The sequence below is a fragment of the Tamandua tetradactyla genome, chromosome 18 (genome assembly GCF_023851605.1).
Source record: "Tamandua tetradactyla isolate mTamTet1 chromosome 18, mTamTet1.pri, whole genome shotgun sequence".
NCBI lineage: Eukaryota > Metazoa > Chordata > Mammalia > Pilosa > Myrmecophagidae > Tamandua > Tamandua tetradactyla.
This window is the reverse complement of record NC_135344.1, coordinates 75,466,194-75,485,149: the sequence shown is the minus strand read 5'-3', so window position 1 is coordinate 75,485,149 and position 18,956 is coordinate 75,466,194. Positions and strand designations below refer to the sequence as shown.

The 18,956-nt window shown below is 41.0% G+C and overlaps 1 long non-coding RNA gene across 1 annotated transcript; it reads left to right on the top strand.

The window, feature by feature from the left end:
• Positions 1 to 7,420: 7,420 nt before the first annotated feature.
• LOC143662346 (uncharacterized) lies at positions 7,421 to 13,402 on the top strand. The gene is made up of 2 exons (XR_013165299.1): positions 7,421 to 10,561; positions 12,094 to 13,402. It is a non-coding gene; the product is annotated as an uncharacterized LOC143662346 (long non-coding RNA).
• The last annotated feature ends 5,554 nt before the right edge of the window (positions 13,403 to 18,956 follow it).

Genomic DNA, 18,956 nt, shown 5'->3' with positions numbered 1-18,956 from the left:
GCTTCTCCACAATGTGCATAAATTTCACAAGAGCAAGTTTCAAGATCAAGGGCTTGTCCTACTGATTTTGGTGTCCCTAATATTTGACACACTATTTGGGGCTTCCCCAGTGGTAAGATTTAATAGTTCTGTATTGTTTCTTCCATCCCTCAAGGAACTTTGCCAACACCTTTAAAAAAAAATTTATTTAGAATGCAAGGAGTCATTTTATTAGTCAGACAATAATGTTTATCTCATGAAATCAAATAAAGGCCGATCTGTTCCTAAATGCACTGGAGAGGATTATAACACTGCATTGTGTGTCATTCCTTTGATCTATAGCTTTAAAATAGAATATTATTGCACTAGCAATTTTCATATGCCCTGATAGGCAGAATTTGCCAGTATTTTTTGATTATCTGCTTAATATACTCTGGGATGTATCCAAGCATGACATTAAATTTTACTGGATTAAAAGCCCTCTCTAATCTTATTCTGGGTTCTCTGTATTTGGGTTGTTTAAATGATCTGTCTGGATGGGTTGAGTTAGATTATGTGCTACTGAAAATTTCAGTTCTGGACAAAATAAAGCTTTCTTCCTTTGGTCTCAAAGAGTAGGTGAAGTTCTAAAATACAGGCAATGTCTTCCTTACCCCCCCCGTATTCTAAATTACCTAAATCCTGACCTGATCGGCTTTTTTTATCTTTAAATACCAGGTTATATATATATATATATAAAGCAGCCCCTCAAAATCCAGAAATAATAATTACCACTCGACCAAATGTGACTGCTATAAGAACTTACAATCTAGGCCCCAGTTTTCTTATAACTGTTTTCTAAATTAGATCACGCGATATTTGCTCTTTTGTTTCTGGCTTATTTCGCCTTACCAAATGTCCCGCATGTTCATTCACGTTGTCCACGCCTCACAACTTTGTTCCTTTCTGTAGCACTGTGTTTGACCATATGTTTACACCATTGTTCACCAATTCACTTCTCAGAGAGCATTTCAGCCACCTCCATCTGTTGGCCCTCATGTGTAATGTCCAAAGTCAACAGTCCATCAATTTTAGATAATTTCGTTGTTCCCGAGAGAAAGACAGCCAATCAACACACACTCACCAAACAGAAACTCCAAACCTCCCCCTAACTCTTGTCTCTCCCCCTGTTAGGTACCTCTGGTGTTGCTGTGGTACCGTAGATGTCTTCCTGTCAAACACAGCCCATAGCATGCAATAGCATTCCCCCTCACCCCATACCCTGACACTGTATACTCTTTATGCAAGATTCATTCCTTTGTAGTAGTTTATGCAAGAACTTATTTATAGGTGTAGTGTTAACCAGTGGGACACATGAGTTTATACAACCCCTTTCATTCATGTTCACCTTCAATATAGCAATGTTTCTTATAGACCCACTAGTGAATCGCCTTCACTTCTATCTATTCCCTTAGAATTAAGTTCAACCTCGTTAACTAGCTGTTTACCCATTTCAAGCTTCTGTGTATCTCTAGGTCCCCTGTACTCTGTATTATAAGCCTTTAATTTTACCTACACCCTGGTCATAAAAGTGGAAACATACAGTTCTATCCTTTTGTGTCTGGCTTATTTCACTCAGCATTATGTCCTCAAGGCTCATCCATTTTGTCATGTGCTTCAGAACGTCATTTCATCTTACTGCTGCATAGTATTCCATTGAAGGTATATTTTACATTTTGTTAATCCATTTGTCTGTTGATGGGCACTTGCACTGTTTCCATCTTTTGGCGATTGTGAACAATGTTGCTATGAATGTTGGTGTGAAAATGTCTATTTGTGTCACTGCTTTCAGCTCTCCTGGGTATATACCAAGCAGTGGTATTGCTGGGTCATAGGGCAAATCAATATTTAGTTTCCTAAGGAACTGCCAAACTGTTGTCCACAGCGGCTATACATTCATTATACATTCCCATCAGCAGTGCATAAGTGTCAGAATTTCTCCACATCCTCTCCAACATTTGTAGTTTCCTGTTTGTTTAATAGCAGCCATTCTTGCAGGTGTGAGGTGGTATCTCATTGTAGTCTTGATCTGCATTTCCCTTATAGGCAGTGAGAGAATGAGCATTTCTTCATGTGCTTTTTAGTCATCTGTATTTGCTCTTCAGAAAAATGTTGCTCATCTTTAGCCCACTTTAAAATTGGGTTACTTTTATTTATTTATTTATTTATTTTTGCATGGGCAGGTACCTTGTTTTTTGTTGTTGAGCTGTATGATTTCTTTAGGTATGGAGGATATCAAACCTTTTATCTGATGTGTAATTTCCAAATATTTTCTCCCATTGAGTTGGCTGCCTCTTTACCTTTTTGACAGTTTTTTTAGGTGCAAAATCATTTGGTTTTGAGGAGTTCCCATTTAATCTATTTTTTCTTTTGTTTCCTATACTTTGGGTGTAAAGTTTAGGAAGCTCCCTCCTATGACTAGTCCTTGAGGATGTTTCCCTACATTTTCTTCTAGGAGCTTTATGGTACTGGTTCTCATTTTAGGTATTTGACCCACACTTGGAGTTAATTTTTGTGTAGGGTGTAAGGTAAGGGTCCTCTTTCATTCTTTTGACTATTGATATTCACTTCTCCCGTGCCCATTTATTGAAAAGACTGCTTTGTTCCAGTTCTGTGGATTTGGGGCCTTGTCAAAGATCAGTTAACCATAGATTTGGTGGTCTATTTCTGTGCTCTTGATTGGATTCCACTGGCCAATACTTCTTTGTGCCAGTACCATGCTGTTTTGACTACTCTGTCTTTATAATAAGTTTTAAAATCAGGAAGTGTTAATCCTCCCACTTCTTCTTCTTTTTTTTTAGGATGCTTTTAGTCTCTTTCCTTCCAGGAGAATTTTGGTAACTAGGTTTTCCAAGTCTTCAAAGTAGGTTGTTGGAATTTTGATTGGTACTGTGATAAATCTGTAGATCAATTTGGATAGAATTGACATCTTATATTTAATTATATTTAACCTTATTAAAGGTTTAATATAAGATACTTATATTAAACTGTATTTAACCTTCCTATCCATGAGCAGGGAATGTCCTTCCACCTATATAGATCTTTTATTTCTTTTAGCAATGTTATGTAGCTTTCTGTGTACAAGTTCTTTATGTCCTTAGTTAAGTTCATTCCTAAGTACTTGATTCTTTTAGTTGCTATTTTGAATGGATTTTTTTCCTTAACTGATTCCTCAATTCGGTCATTGCTTGTGTATAGAAATATTACTGATTTTTGCACATTAATTTTATATCCTGCCACCTTGCTGAATTTGTTTGTTAGTTCAAGTAATTTTGTTGTAGATTTCTCAGGATTTTCCAAGTATAGTATCATGTCATCTACAAATAGTGAAAGTTTTACTTCCTCCTTTTCAATTTGGATGCTTTTTATTTCTTTTCCCCGTCTGATTGCTCTAGCTAGAACTTCTAACACAATGTTGAATAATAGTGGTGACAGTGGGCATCCTTGTCTTGTACCTGATCTTAGGGAGAAGGCGTTCAGTCTCTCTCCTTTGAGTACGATGCTGGCTATGGGTTTTTCATATATTCTTTTTATCATATTGAGAAAGTTACCTTTGATTCTTATCTTTTGGAGTGTTTTTGTCAGAAAAGGATGTTGAATTTTGTTGAATGCTTTTTCAGCATCATTTGAGATGATCATGTGATTTTTCCCTTTCATTTAGTTAATGTGCTGTTTTACATTAATTGCTTTTCTTGTGTTGAACAATCCTTGCATTCCAGGTATAAACCCCACTTGGTTGTGGTGTATACTTCTTTCAATGTGTTGTTGGATTCAAATTGCTAGTATTTTGTTGAGAATTTTAGCATCTACGTTCATTAGGGAGATTGGCCTGTAGTTTTCCTTCTTGTAGCATCTTTACCCAGTTTTGGTATTAAAGTGATGTTTGCTTCATAAAATGAGTTAGGTAGTATTCCTTTTCCCTCAGTTTTCTGGAAATGTTCAAGCATGATTGATATTAGTTCATTTTGGAATGTTTGATAAAATTCCCCTGTGAAATCATCTGGCCCTGGGCTTTTCTTTGTGGGAAGGTTTTTGATGACTGTTTGTATCTCTTCACTTGTGATTGGTTTGTTGAGATCTTCTATTTCTTACTGAGTCAGCATAGCGTGCTTGTGTGTTTCCAGGAATTTGTCCATTTCATCTAAGTTGTCTAGTTTGTTGGCATATAGTTAGTTGTTCATTGTATCATCTTAGGATTTTTTTTCTTCAGGGTCTGTGGTAATGACCCCTTCTCATTGATGATTTTGTTTATTTGCATCCTCTCTCTTTCTTTCTTTGTTAGCTTTGCTAGTGGCCCATCAATTTTATTGATTTTTCTCAAAGAACCAACTTTCTATTGTTCTTTTGTTCTCTCATTCATTTAAATCTGCTTTAATCTTTGTTATTTCTCTTCTTCCATTTGCTTTGGAGTTAGTTTGCTGTTCTTTCTCAAGTTCCTCCAAGTGAGCAGTTAGGTCCTCGATTTTTGCTCTTATTTTTTCGTATAGGTATTTAAGGCAACACATTTCCCTCTCAACACAGCCTTTGCTGCATCCCATAAGTTCTGATATGTTGTATTCTCATTTTCATTCATCTCCAGATAGCTACTGATTTCTCTAGCAGTTTCTTCGACCCACTGGTTGTTTAAGAGAGTGTTAGTTAATCACTATATATTTGTGAAAATTCTCATTCTTTGGTGGTTGTTGATTTCCGGTATCATTCCTTTGTGGTCAGAGAAAGTGCTTTGAATAATTTCAATGTTTTTAAATTTATAAAGACCTGTTTTGTGTCCTAGCACATGATCTATCCTGGGGAATGTTCCATGAGCACTAGAGAAGAATATATATACTGATGTTTTGGAGTATAATGACTCATATATATCTGTTAGTTCTAATTCATTTATCAAATTGTTTAAGTCCTCTGTTTCCTTGTTGATCATATGTCTGGTTTTTCTATCTATAGAGGAGAATGGTGTTTTGAAGTCTCCCTCTATTATTTTGAAATGTCTGTTGCTCCCTTCAGTTTTGCCAATGTTTGTCTCATGTACTTTGGAGTTCCTTGTTTGGGAGCACAATATGTATGATTTTTATTTCTTGTTGGTGATTTGTCCCTTTTATTTATTAATATATGGAGTCCTTCTTTGTCTCTTATGATGTCTTTACATTTAAAGTTTATTATGTCTGATATTAGTGTAGCTACTCCTGCTTTCTTTCGGTTACAGCTTGAGTGGAACACTTTTTCCATCTTTTGACTTTCAATCCATTTGTATCCTTGTTTCTAAGATGAGTCTCTTACAGGCAGCATATAGCTGGGCCATTTCTTAATCCATTCTGCCAATTTGTTTCTTTTAATTAGTAAGTTTAGTCCATTAACATTCAAAGTTATTACTAAAAAGACTTTTCTTGAATCCACCATCTTATTATTCTTTGGATTTTATTTGTCAGATCTATATATTATTCTCCCTCTTTCTCTTTCTATCCTCTAAGTTACCCTTACTGGTACTCTTCAATTGTGTGCCCTCCTCAGACCTCTGGCTTCTCTCTCTCTCTCTTTTTTTTCAGCCAGCAGACCTCTCTTTAGTATTTCTTATAGGGTCGGTCTCTCATTGACATATTCTCTCAGCATTTGTTTGTCTGTGAAAATTTTAATCTTTCCTTCAGTTTTGAAGGGCAATTTGGCTGGGTACAGAATTCTTGCCTGGAGGTCTTTCTCTTTTAGAATCTTAAGTATGTCATATCACTACCATCTCGTCTCCATAATGGCAGTTGAGTAATCAGAACTCAGTCTTATGTGGTTTCCCTTATGTAGTGGGTTGTTTTTCTCTTGCCTCTTTCAGGATTTTCTACTTCTCTTCGACATTTGACAGACTGACTAGTATGTGTCTTGGGGAAGGCCTATTTGGATTTATTCTATTTGGAGTTCATTGGACTTCTTTGATTTGCATATTTATGTCCTTATGGAACACCAGTGATTCTTATATTTGTGAACTTTATTTTGTCCATCATTTCCCTGAGATCCAATTCAAAATTTTCCATGTTTTTTTTTTTGCCACTTGCTCTTTTGTGTGCTTGAAATCAGTTGCCCTGTCCTCTAATTTGCTTATTCTTTCTTTTGCCTCTTCAAATTTGTTGTTGTGTGTCTCTAGTATATTTCTGATTTGGTCCACTGCCTCTTTAATCTCTGTGATATCTGCTATTTTTCTGTCTATTCTTTCAAATTCCTATTCATGCTCTTACAGTGTCTTTTTGATCTCCTTTATGTCATTAGCCATCCCATCGATTTTATTGAGTAGAATTATATGAACATCTTTGATTCATTATTCCAACATCCATGTCTCCTCCAGTGTTTTAATTTGGTCATAAGGCTGGGCTATATCTGTCTGTATCATGATATGCTTAGTGATCTTCTGTTGCCTTTGAGGCATGTAAATAGCTTGACAGCGTGACTTTGGAAGTTGGTTTCCTTCAGTAGTCTAAAGCTTTGTGTTTGCGGGATGGGTGTGGAGCAGGGTGTGGGCACAACAGAGCAGTGATGGGTTGCAGTGCAGTTATAGGCACGGTTCAGGGATGCTATGCTGGTGCCTGTGAGCCTGGGGAGTGTGGCGTGGGTTGCGGAGGTGTGGTTTGGGAGCCATGGGGGTGGGGTGGAGCTGAGGCAGGCCTTGGTGCACAGGAGCAGGGCGGAGTGGGGGACAAAGAGGGAGGGTCAGCGGGAGGTGGAGGCGGAGCTGGATGGACATATGGGGGCTGGTGCACAGGCAGGATGTAGACGGGCGCGTGGTGCGTGGCACTCATTGGTATCAGGGTATGGAGAGGTGGCACAGAAGTAGAGGTCATGGCATGGGGGGGCAGGGCAGGAGTGTGTCCTTGAGCAGGTGGAGGGGTTCAGGGGGGCTGGGATGTGGATGTGTGAGTGTGTAGGGACAGGGCACAGGTTATGGGGGTTGCAGGACGTGGGCCAGGGGTGGGTGATGTCTGGTGGACAGGGCTCTTTGGTGCAGGTGTGCAGGTGGGCAGGTGTGTGTGTGGGGGGTTTGGGGCAGAGGTAGGTGTGTATGGGGGGCCTACTTAGCACAGATGCACATGTGAGCATCTGCCAGGGGTGGGACCAGGGCGCTTGTGCCAGGGTGTGGGGCAAGGGTGTGCACATGTGAGAGGCTTGGGGTGCAGGGGGGTTGAGGTGGGGAGGCTGTGGCTGTGAGTGTGCGTGGGTCTGTGGCCTGGAGTCCCGGTGTGTGCGAGTCTAGGGGGCAGAGCCCTGGTGTGCAAGTGCAGAGCTCAGAGGCGGCCAGCTGGGTTTGCACCTGCTTGGGCTGCGGGGCAGGTGTGGACCGGATGCACTGGGGGGCGTGGCTTGGGTGCTGGCGTGTGTGCGTGCGTATTTGGGAGGTCCTTATACTGATGAACATGTGTGCAGAGCTGAGGGGGTGGGGTGGGGTTGCGTGACTGTGTGGGCTGGGGGCGGGTGTGGTCCAGGTATGAAGGTAGATGTGCAGGCGACCACTTTCAGGGGACAGGGAGAGGGAAGTGGGTTTTGAGGGCCTGTGCACGGCTGCATGGGTCTCCAGAAGGGCGGGGCGGGCCTGTGGGCCTGTGTGGTAGAGGCGGGTCAGGCTGGGGCACCCATGCAGCATCAGGGTGGGATGTGGGATGGGAAATGCTGGGGGGTGAGGTGTGTCGTGGTGGGATTGCTGGGCGTGCAGTAGTGGGGTGGATGACTGAGTTCAGTCCCAGTTTCAAGGGCGGACGGTGAACACGGGATTAATTTCACAGACTTGAAGGATAAAATAACCTTTTATAAAGGAAAATCCCCACCAAATTGCAAAAATCTTAAGTGTGACCAGTGGTGATAACCATCTAAAAAGCAGACAAACATCCAGCAGGGGGTGGCAGCAGAGATGCCATAGTAGTTGATAGAATATATGGGAGGGAGGCGGACCTCACTGGAAAAGACCCTCTAGGAAGGTTCAGGGTACAAGTCTTCTCCCCAACACCAACAATGCCCTCTCCAGTTAACTCTTCAATAGCACCAAAGGAGACCCAGCTGGAGGTTGGTTCCCAGATACAGACCCAAAGTTGTCAAGGTGATCAAGGCAGAAAATTTGAAGCAAACCATAGAAATAGAGACAAGGTAGGGAGATACAACTGCCTGAGTGGAATGGATTAAACATACAGTCCAGAGTCTAGACAAAAGCAGCTGTTATGCTTGTGCAACATGCTAACTCACTGCTCTTACCATGTCCTTTCCAATGGGTATGGAGAAACATGAAAGGGTTTAAAAAATGCATGGTGCCCCTTTTCAGAAGGTGAAAATTATAGTATGTTGTCCTCTCTTTCCTCTCTAGCAAGGGCAGAAAAGTCAAGGTCGTACTGGCTTCCCGCCTTGGTCTAGGAAATCACTCTGCCTGTCTCTGTAGATGGGGAGAAGGGCTCCAGGATCTTGAGACTATGGCCTCGTGTCCCTGAGAATGGAAATGACTAAAGATAGTACTGGCAATTTCTCCCATTTAACCATACCCTGAGCAGGCCTCTGGTGGTATTGTGGAAACAGCATCCTCAGACCAATATTACCTAAGAAGTGGGAGGGGACCCGTGCTCTGGTTCAATTAGCCATCCCATTCACCCTGGCATTTGAAAAGGAGAAGGAAGTTCTAACCCAAGGAAAAAGAAAAAAAAAAAGATAAAACGCTTACTTGGTTTCTTTGACAATTGAATTTATTTAGACAGTATAGGGGTGCCACAGGGAATCCCGGATGAGTTTAAGGCTAGAAATCAAGTAGCTGCAGGATATGAGTCGTCCTTATTCTTCTGGTAAGTCATCATTAACAACAATGTGGATCAGCAAAGGGAGACTAGGATGGCCCTGGACATGACGCTAGCTGAAAAGGGAGGCGTTTGTGTTGTGGTCGGAGGTAGTTGTACATTTATCCGCAATAATACAGCCCCTGATGGAACTCTCACCAAAACTTTACAAGGCCTAATGGTGTTATCTGCAGAATTTGTAAAAAAATCAGTCATTGATAACCCCCTCATGGGATGGTTAGAAAGTTGGTTTGGGAAATGGAAAGGGATGGCACTGCCCATGCTAACTCCTTTAATCATCATAACTGGAGTACTCACAGCACTTGGGTGCTGCACTATCTCACGTGCCCAGAGACTCATCGAGTCTGCCTTAACCAAGCAAATACCTATTCAGTGCAGACAAAACAATCTGCACCCCTTAAAGAGGAAGATCCTTGGGATGCAGAATGTGAAAAGGCTCTTACCAAGTTAGAAAAAAGACTAAAATGTGAAAACTAAAAGGGTTCCAAAAGAAAGATGGGGGGATTTGTAAGAATAAAATTAAGTTTAGCTCTCACACAAGATGGCGCAGGACAAGAGAAAGAACTCACTAAGCAAAGGGCTGCAAGACAGCTCAGAACAGTCTTGCAGGTAGGGAAAGCAGAGAACCTCTGAAGCAAGCCTAGAATTGGCACCTAATCCTTTTATAGGTAAAAACAAGTTTAAATAAGTAACCGCCAGGGTCACTGAAATGCAAAGCGTAATTAAAAGCGGGGAACTTTGGTGGGAAACTTGAATTAGTTAGACTATCCAGACTGGCTATCCAGTCAGCAGAGAAACAGGGGAGGGCCCTGCATGCTGGGCTTAGGGAATAAATGCTACTGCTTTCAGTTGCTCGGTGCGCCAGCCACCACATTTGATTCGGTGCCCATTCTTGCAAGATGGCGAATAAATTCTTTTCTTCTCCACAATTGGGTGAATGCTTATTCTCTTTCAGGTATGACTTTCTGACAGGTGACAAGGACAGCAAATCCAGGGTGTAGGTGACCTGGGATGGTCTCCTACACCACATAGGGAAGCCCTGGCTGCAAAAGCTGAAGAACTGAGACTCAGAGAACCAGAGACCGTCCAACTAGTGCAAACAGCCCGGCACCCCCATTTCCAAATGGAGGGGCATGGAGGGGCATGGAGAGGCTCAACTGTTACACCACCCTGCTGGTTCTGGACACAAGTACTTGGTTTCCCACTCAATTGCCATTGATTTATTAAGTCTCTGCAGTATATTGTTTCTTGGCAAGCATCAAACTGTATAGTTTGGGACTCTAAACCTTCAGTTATATTCACCACCAATCTGATGGGACTTATTGCGTCCCAAATTTGAACATGACAGCTAGTATAATTATTTTCATTTTCAAATTGAACTTTAAATTCCTCATCTATCTTCCTTGGTAAGACTCTCTGATCAGGGTCACTATTAGCTATGTGAAATTAAAATACAGAATCCAAACTCAAAATCCAAATACCCCTTCTATCTTCCCAACTATAGTCTCTTTAATGTAATTTTTAAAGGGCCTCAAATTGGATTTACTTCTCAGGAATCAGACCGCTGTTTGGGTACATATCATCCAGCCTAGGTACTGGTCCTTTCACTCAGTTGTAATGAGCCCAACCTTTCTCTGTCGTCTGGACAGCTATCTCAGTTGTCAACAGTACTTAATAAGGTCTTTTCCAGGTCGGTTGGAGTTTGGACTCATTCCACAATTTGATGAGGACCCAACTGCCAGGTTGGTGTTGATGGACAGCAAATTCAAGAGATAGGGTCAGGGATAGGAACCCAAGGTACCTGAGGGGTAACAGAGTAGAAGACAAAGCTGGTACATAATTCTTAAGGAAGTGGTCCTTTGCAAATTTAGCTATTGGCATGGTCTGTTCTAAGGCAAAATTCTCCTCTGGCTCTGTACCTGTAAAATTCAAATTATTTTCTGCCAATATACAAAGGATGTAGAATCATAAGATACATATTTCTATTTCCATAGGGAGAAATTGGAACACAGGGGTCACCGGACCCATACAGTTACGAAAACCTGCAGGGCAAATTCCATTAGATTTCAAAGTCTGAGAGTCATTTATCTTTGGGGCTTTAGAAAGCAATCCCACCTTTTCCAAGGGCCTAAGCAGCAGCCTGCCTCTCTCCAAATGCAAGTTGGGGGACATTGGGAGACCACCTTTTTCTCAGTTCCACCCTCTCCAAGCTTTAGGGCTGCACCCAGGCTCTCTGCCATCTCCAGGGCACATGCTCAAAACCTAAAGGTAATGGCAGCCAGGATCTCCCTAATCCCCAAGGAATATGCTCCACCCTCTCCAAGGGCACTACTCTTCCACTGCAATGAGGTGGAAGGCTCATCCTCTGCTTTGGGGCAAACTCACCCTCTCTACTTGCTCAGGTGTGTCAGCTTTCCTGGCCTGAGGCTTCTTGACTCTAGACTTGAGCTTCCACAGTTTCGCCTCTGAAGCTATTTTTCCTCCGTTGTGTCCCTTTGCCATCCCTCTCAGTCCTGACTGGCAGTGGTTCTTTTTATACAGATCCCACAACACTCTCACTGGCTTTCTATGTAGTAGTCTTGGATCGTGCCCCTCAGCCAATTCCACGGGTACTATCAGGTCCCTTCCCAACAAGTTACTCCCAGCTTCTGGAATGTGCAGCAGGGGGCTTATAATTTGGTTATCTTCCCAACAGCTTTAGTAGGTTTGAAAATGGGGACTTTAAATCTTTCCCATTTTACCCCCAAAACTGTGAGGGAGCTACTGGGGAGTTTGATCCCCTTTGGAATGTGGATCATAGAAGATTGAGCTGCCCTGGTGTCTACTGAAAATGCCATTTCCTGATATGGACCCACCTTCAGATTTGCTAAAGGCTCCCGGTGGGCTCTTGAGACAAAGAGCCTCTAACCCTCATAATCCTCAACACTCATCAAGGGCATCACCCGACTTTCTTTAGACTTGGGCACTCCCTTTTGAAATACATGAATGCATGACCAGGTATCCCAAGTAATAGCACTCTGCAGAGTCCTGTGCCCTCCTCATGTCTTTATTCCCTTTGGCCCAGGCTGTTTCTCTATTTCACCTCTGCTTGTCTCCTCCCTGCTTTATTTCTAGACTTTTCTTGACCATGTGGTCAGCCAGGCTCAACATGACTTTAGCTTGTTGCTTCTGCTTTTCCTCTTCCTTTCTCACACTTTCTGAGATTCTTAATAACTCTCCTGGTGGCTTATCCATCCACCCATCTATTTTTTTGGATCTTTTTTCTGAATGTCAGGCCAAGACCCTTCACATCCTTGAGCCACAGGACTACCTGGGTCCATCCCTGAGCATTTCCTCACCTGGTCCCTCAACCTTTGGAGGTGAGCAGTGGGAGTCTCATGTTTTTCTTGAGCCTCCTTAAAGGCCTTATTTAAGCTCTGAGATTTGGGTACAGCCAAGTATAACCCTTGTATAACCCTTATACAAGTATAACCATTATACAAGTATAACCCTTGTATAACGAGGTCTCTAGGATCCCTCATTTGTGCCCTGGCTTCCTGATCAATGTATTCCAATTGAAATTTACATTGGGGAATTTCTGCTCTGTGGCCATTACCCCTTGTCTGGGTGGGTACTGCCTCTTCCATTTTTCCCATAACTGCCCTTCTCACCATTCCCTTTTCTTCCCTCATAAAGAGAATATTTAGGGTGGACATAAGTTTGGAAAAGGTATATAACCAATTTCCCCTGCCCAATAGGTGCTTCTCTCAGAGGGTATAAGGAGGCAACATTTCTATGTTCTTTCACTCTTGTTTTCCTCAGGAGCCCCCAGAAATGTGTATCTCTTTCTTACATAGTCCCACGTCCTTCCTCAGTTGTTGGTGGGTTATCAGGGGTGGCCCTGACTGCCCCTCCAGCTCCCTGAGGGGGAGACAGGTTGGTGCCACTGGACCTTCAGGGCCCAACAGTCCCTGCCCTGGGGGTGGGGAACACAGAGTAGGGGAAGGCTCAGCAAAGGGTCCCAGGCTTTAGTTTCTAAAGGTTTAGTCTCTGGGTCTGAAGTTTTAACTTTTATGGGATAAATAGTGGTCCCTCCTCCTGCTAGCTAACACATAGCATACTCAGACTCCGCTTTGGAGAAGGGCTTCTTTCCATTAACATAAAGTACAAGGTCACTACAGAATCAATCCTCATCTGACCTATATTCTAGCCTGAATGCATCAGGTGGCACAATGCTTTCTTTTGCCCAAATGTAACAACAATATTTAATCATTTTCTTTTTGTCCTTTTCCTTGGTCCAATCACCATCAGTCCGGTGTTCTAACATTCTCCTTATGGACTATCCAGGGGAATGTTCCCGGGAGAATCTACAGGTATCCCTTTCCCTTCTTTCCCAGCCAGCTAACTGCCTCTGTCACCCTTCTGGGTCTTGCTTGGATTCCTTTGTCTCACAATGGTTTTGCTTTGTCTGACTCTGGCCCTTTCCCTCACAGGAGAAGGGGACCATGGATTGAGACTCCACACTTGCTTACCCAACTCCAGGCTCATCGGAATTTTTCCCAACCATCAAGGCAATAATTAATAGTTCCTTTTCTTACCTTGGTCCATGCACAGAGTTACTGATCACTGTGAAGCAGATTTTCCTTCCCCTTTTCCTGTTTCAGTGGGCGAATCCAAGCATCCAGTCTTGGGTCCTCTTGGCTGTTGGAAGTGGACCCCCAATGGTGAAGCCTGAGACCACTTCATCAGCAGGGGGCATCTTCCATTCATCCTCACCGGGCATCCTCCTCCACAGACTCAGATCCCAGATGAGCCCCCACAATGGTTAGGAAGAAAGTCATACCTGAAAGAGAATATATGCTCACCTGATTGTGGAGAAGAAAATAATTTACTCATGATCTTGCAAGAACGGGTGCCCAACTAAATGTGGTGGCTGGCGCACCAAGCAACCAAAAGCAGTAGTAGTTATTCCCTAAACTTAGCATGCAGGGCTCTCCCCTGGTTCTCTGCTGATTGGATACTCCAGAGGTTACAGCTTATCTGGATAGTCTAACTAATTCAGATTTCCTGCCAAAGGTTTCCATGTTTGATTACGCTTTACATCTCAGTGACCCTGGCCGTTACTTATTTAAGCTTGTTTTTACCCGAGTTAAGGATTCAGTGCTGATTCTAGGGTTGTGTCAGAGCCTCCCTCCTTTCCCTTTGTTTAGTGAGTTTTGTTTCTCTCATTCTGGGCCATCTTGTGTGAAAGCTAAACTTAATTTTATTCTTACATAGCCCTCCAGTCCCTTCTCTAACTGTTCCTTGGAGCAGGGGTGAACTCAACTTATCCTATTCCACCATCTTCTTAGAACTCCATGGTCATTATTTCTTAACATATTTATTCTGCCCCCCCATTTACCACTGCTGTTTTTGGGAACTCCACTAAAATGTAGTTAGGTGTCTTGAAGTAGGCCCACAGCTAACTGGTACTTTGTTCAGGTTTTAAAAGTCATTTATCTCTCTGTAGTTAATTTTGGAACGTTTTTACATGTTTGCATTCAAAGTTCACTAATCTTATTTTCTGTAGAGTGTATTGTGCGGTTAATCCAATACAGTGCATGCTTTTTTTTTTCTCTTTCTTTTTTGCACGGGCAGGCACCAGGAATTGAACCTGAGTCTCCAGCATGACAGGTGAGAATTCTGCCACTGAGGCACTGTCACACTGCCCTGCAGTGCATGTTTTTGATAGGGAATTTTATTGATATAATTTATAGAATTATTTGCAGTTGTAAGAAATAATACAGAGAGACCCTTTGAACACTTTTCCCAGTTTTCTCCAATGGTAACATTTGCAAAATTATCATATCAAAACCAAGATTTTGACATTAATATAACCCACTCATATTTCTTAGATATCGTCAGTGTTACTTGTTCTCGTGTGTGTGTTACATTCAACACTGTTTTATCACTTGTGCAGTTTAATACATCCAACAGCATAGTCAATATTCTGAAGATTTCAACACCACAAGGATCTCTCATGTCCTTTCATAAGCACACTCACCTTTCTCCCATCTCCAGGCTCTAACTCCTGACAATCAATAATCTGTCCTCCATTTCTAAAATTTTGTCATTTCAAAACATTATGTAAAGTAAGTCACACAATAATTTTTGGGGACTAACTTTCTTTTACCAGCATACTTCCTTGAAGATTCATCAAAGCTGTTGCTTGCCATCCCATGTATATTTAATCTTACATTGTATTTTTCATCTCTCCAAGTTCGATTTGAGTCTTTTCAATATATTTCATATTTCTCATTTTGTATATGCTTTTCTTCATCATTTTGAACATATGGTATATATTTATAGTAGCTGTTTTGATGTCCTTATCCTTATCCACTAATTTTATCTATGTAACTTTTGTTTCTATTGATTAATTTTATTTTATAATAATTATTTCCATAATTTTATTTCCCCCCTGAATTTTTGTATGCTTATTAATTTACAATTGCAGGGTGGTACAATGGTGGCTCAGTGGCAGGATTCTCACCTGCCATGCCAGAGACCCAGGTTCAATTCCCAGTACCTGCCCTTGCCCCCACCAAAAAAAAATTTACAATTGCATTTCAGACATTGTCAATTTTATGTTATTAAGTCCTGGATTTATCTATTTTTTTAAATTCCCTTAATGTTCTGAGTTTTGCTCTGGAATGAAGTTAAATTACTTTGATCCTTTTAAATTCTCACTTTAAGCATTGTTAGGTGAGACCAAACAGCCTATACGGGGGGAATTTGGCTCCACTACGGAGGCAATACCTTTTGTGTTAGGTTTACCACTCCTACTGGTGGTTATGGGAGCTAGCTCTGGTTCTGGGGAACCCTGAGGATTGTTCTATATGATACTTTGCAGTGTTTCTTCCCATATGGTTAAATCGTTATAGCTTTACAATAAATCTTGCTATTAGAAAGATATGTTCTCATCGTTCTTCTTTTGGAATGTCTTTTCTATGTTTGTCACTTTGCCCTTGAAAATAAATTTTACAATCAACATTCATTTCCATAAGTGATATGCAAATTCACAGGGTCAGAAAGCAGGAATATAGATTACCAAGGGCAGGGAGGGGGGTGGGGAGTGGGGAACTAATGCTTAATTTGTACAGAGTTTCTAATTGGAGTGATGGAAGAGGATCTTTTTTTTTACATGGACAGGTGCCGGGAATTGATCCCGGGTCCTCTGGCATGGCAGGCGAGCATTCTTGCCTGCTGAGTCACCATGGCCTGCCCTGATGGAAGAGTTTTGGTAATACTTTCCAATTGTATATTTGAAAGTGTTTAAAATGAGAGACTTTAAGTTGCACATATGTTACCAGAATAAAAATGTAAAAACCCATAGAACTGTACAACACAAAAATGAACCCTAATGTAAACTATGGATTATAGTTAATAATATAAAAATATTGTTTGATCAGTTGTAATGAATGTACCCCACTAATGCAAAATGTTAATAATGACTGTGTGTATGTGGGGGGTATATAGAAACTCTGTGTTTTTTGCATAATTTTTATGTTAATTTACAATTGCTGTAATTAAAAAAATGGGAGCATAGAGTGAAAAAAAAATTGAATTAAAAAAAATCACCAAATATCAGGATGCTGAATTGGAGAGTATGTTTATGACATACATGTTGGTTTCAAACCACAAGGTGACTTGATGCTGCACCACCCATGCTTTATCCTAGTGATTGAGCTTCTCCAAATCTTTCCCACCAAAATAGAGGCCCCTCCCCCTCCAGAATATAAGGATACATGTATGGGGGTGGGAATACATGCATACAATACTGCTTGCAGTGGCAAAAACTTGGAAGCATCCAACCCAATCATTCTATGGAAGAATGATTAGAAGTTATAGCATAACCATATGATAGAATCCAATGTGTAGATATTAAAAGAATGATTGAGATCTACCTCTACTGATCTGGAGGAAGGTTTACGGCTGTTATGTTGTTATTTGGAAAAGGCAATGTGAATCAGAGGTCAACAAACTTTGTTTATACAAGGCTAGATGTTAACTATTTACAGCTTTCTGAGCCTTATAGTTTATGTTGCAACTGTACAATCCTACCATTTCTGAATAAAAACCATATATAAAAAACAGGTGTGGTTGTGCTCCAATAAAAATTTATTTACAAAAGCAGGTGGCATACCTGTGGGCCATTGTTTGTAAACCCTTGATACAGAATTAATCCCACTTTTGGGGGGAATAAAAAATAGGTGGAAAAGATAAATATATTTGTAGAATACTGATTCATGAAAGTTTGCACTCATCGACTCAATCTCTTATCTAAAGGGGATAGCATTGGTGGAGAATATTAGCTTCTTTATATAGCTCTATTGCAGGATTTGTTATAAAGAGTATGCATACGCTCACTTAAAAAGCCAATAAAAGTTCAATCATAAAAGATGAGAATGCTTGTCTTTTCACTTTCTTGATAATTTCCTTTGATGAACAAAAGTTTTAAATTTTGATGAAGATTATGTTACTTATTTTTTTCTTTTGTTGCTCCTGCTTTTGGCATCATGTCTGAGAAATCGCTGCTAAACCCCAGGTCTTGAAAGCCTTCCCCTATGTTTTCTTCTAAGAGTTTTGTGTAAAGGCAGGTTTTACTGGAGTTCTTTATATCTTTAAGTTGCTTTGATCCACTGTATGGTGTACTTTCCTTTCAGTCTGAAGAACTTCCTTTAGAATTGCTTATAGAACAGGTGATAAACCCCTTCAGCTTGTATTTATCTGGGAATGTCTTCATCTTTTCCTTGTATTTGAAAGAAAGTCTTTCAAAATAAAGTATATAAAATTTGGGGTTGGCAATTGTTTTCTTTCAGCACTTTAAATATTTCATCCCACTGCCTTCGTGACTCCATGGTTTTTAATGACAAATAGAGACTTAATTTTATAGGCTCCCTTGTATATAACACGCTGCTTTTATCTTGCAGCTTTCAGAACTCTCTCTTTGTCCTTGGTGTTTGGCATTCTGACTATTTTATGTCTAGGCATGGTTCTCTTTGAGTTTATTCTTCTTGGGGTTTGTTGGGATTCTTGAATGTGCATATTCATGTCTTTCATTAAATTTGAGGAGTTTTTTTGACCACTCTTTCTTTGAATATTCCTTCTGCCCTTTTCCCTTCTCCTTTGGGGACTCCCATAATACATATATTGGTATGCTTAATGGTGTCCCACAGGCCTCTTGGGCTCCGTTTGCTTTTAAAACAAACTTTCTGTTTCTCAGCCTGAATCATTTCAGTTGTCTTGTCTTTGAGCTCACTTATTCATTCTTCTGCCATCTCCAATATGCTGTTGAAACATTCTAGGGAATTTTCATTCCATCTATTGTGGTCTTGAATGCCAGTGCTTTCTCTTTATTGTGTTTATCCATTGCTTTTCAGCTACCCTGGAGTTCTTTCTCTGTGTTTTCTTTGATCTCCTAGAGCATTTTGAGGATTGTTTTTAAAATGCCTTCATTTGGTATGTATCAAGCCTGGTCTTCATCTATGGTTTCAGGATTTTTATCTCGTTCCTTTGGATGTGTCATCATTTCCTGTTTCTTTGTTTGTCTTGCAATCTTCTGTTGCACAGTATACATTTTAATATTTTAAAGTGTTAACTCTGGTACTTAGTCAGTAGATGTCTGTCCTAAGGTTGATTCCAGCTAATGATATGTCAAGAGATTTCATTGGGTGCCAGAAACTAGCAAAAACAACCAAGCCAATACAATAAACACATTTCACAATCTTTGCAAATCAGCTCTGCTTCTTCTGGCGGTCTTTTTCAGAGTTTAACCCTCTTGTCAAGAACAACATCCTGAGGTAAATGTGAAGTGCAAGGTCATTTCATTTTTTGAACATGTATCTTTTCTAGGGCTTGTGTTCACTCCTGGCCCTAGGAATTCCTCCATTTACAGGACTTCAGTTGCCCCTTCTACTCCTTTTGAAATAGACTTTCTCCTCCTCCAAGTTTCTCTATTGTATAATTTAAGGTAGGTGAGCCTTTGCCCCAGGCAACTTTGACTTAATTGTTTCTTACACTGCCTTGGTCATTCCTAAACTGCATCTGCTGGCAGGGCAAGTACTGGGAGGGTGATCAGAGGTATGTTTCCTGGTTCAGTCTTTTCCACCCAATGGATTG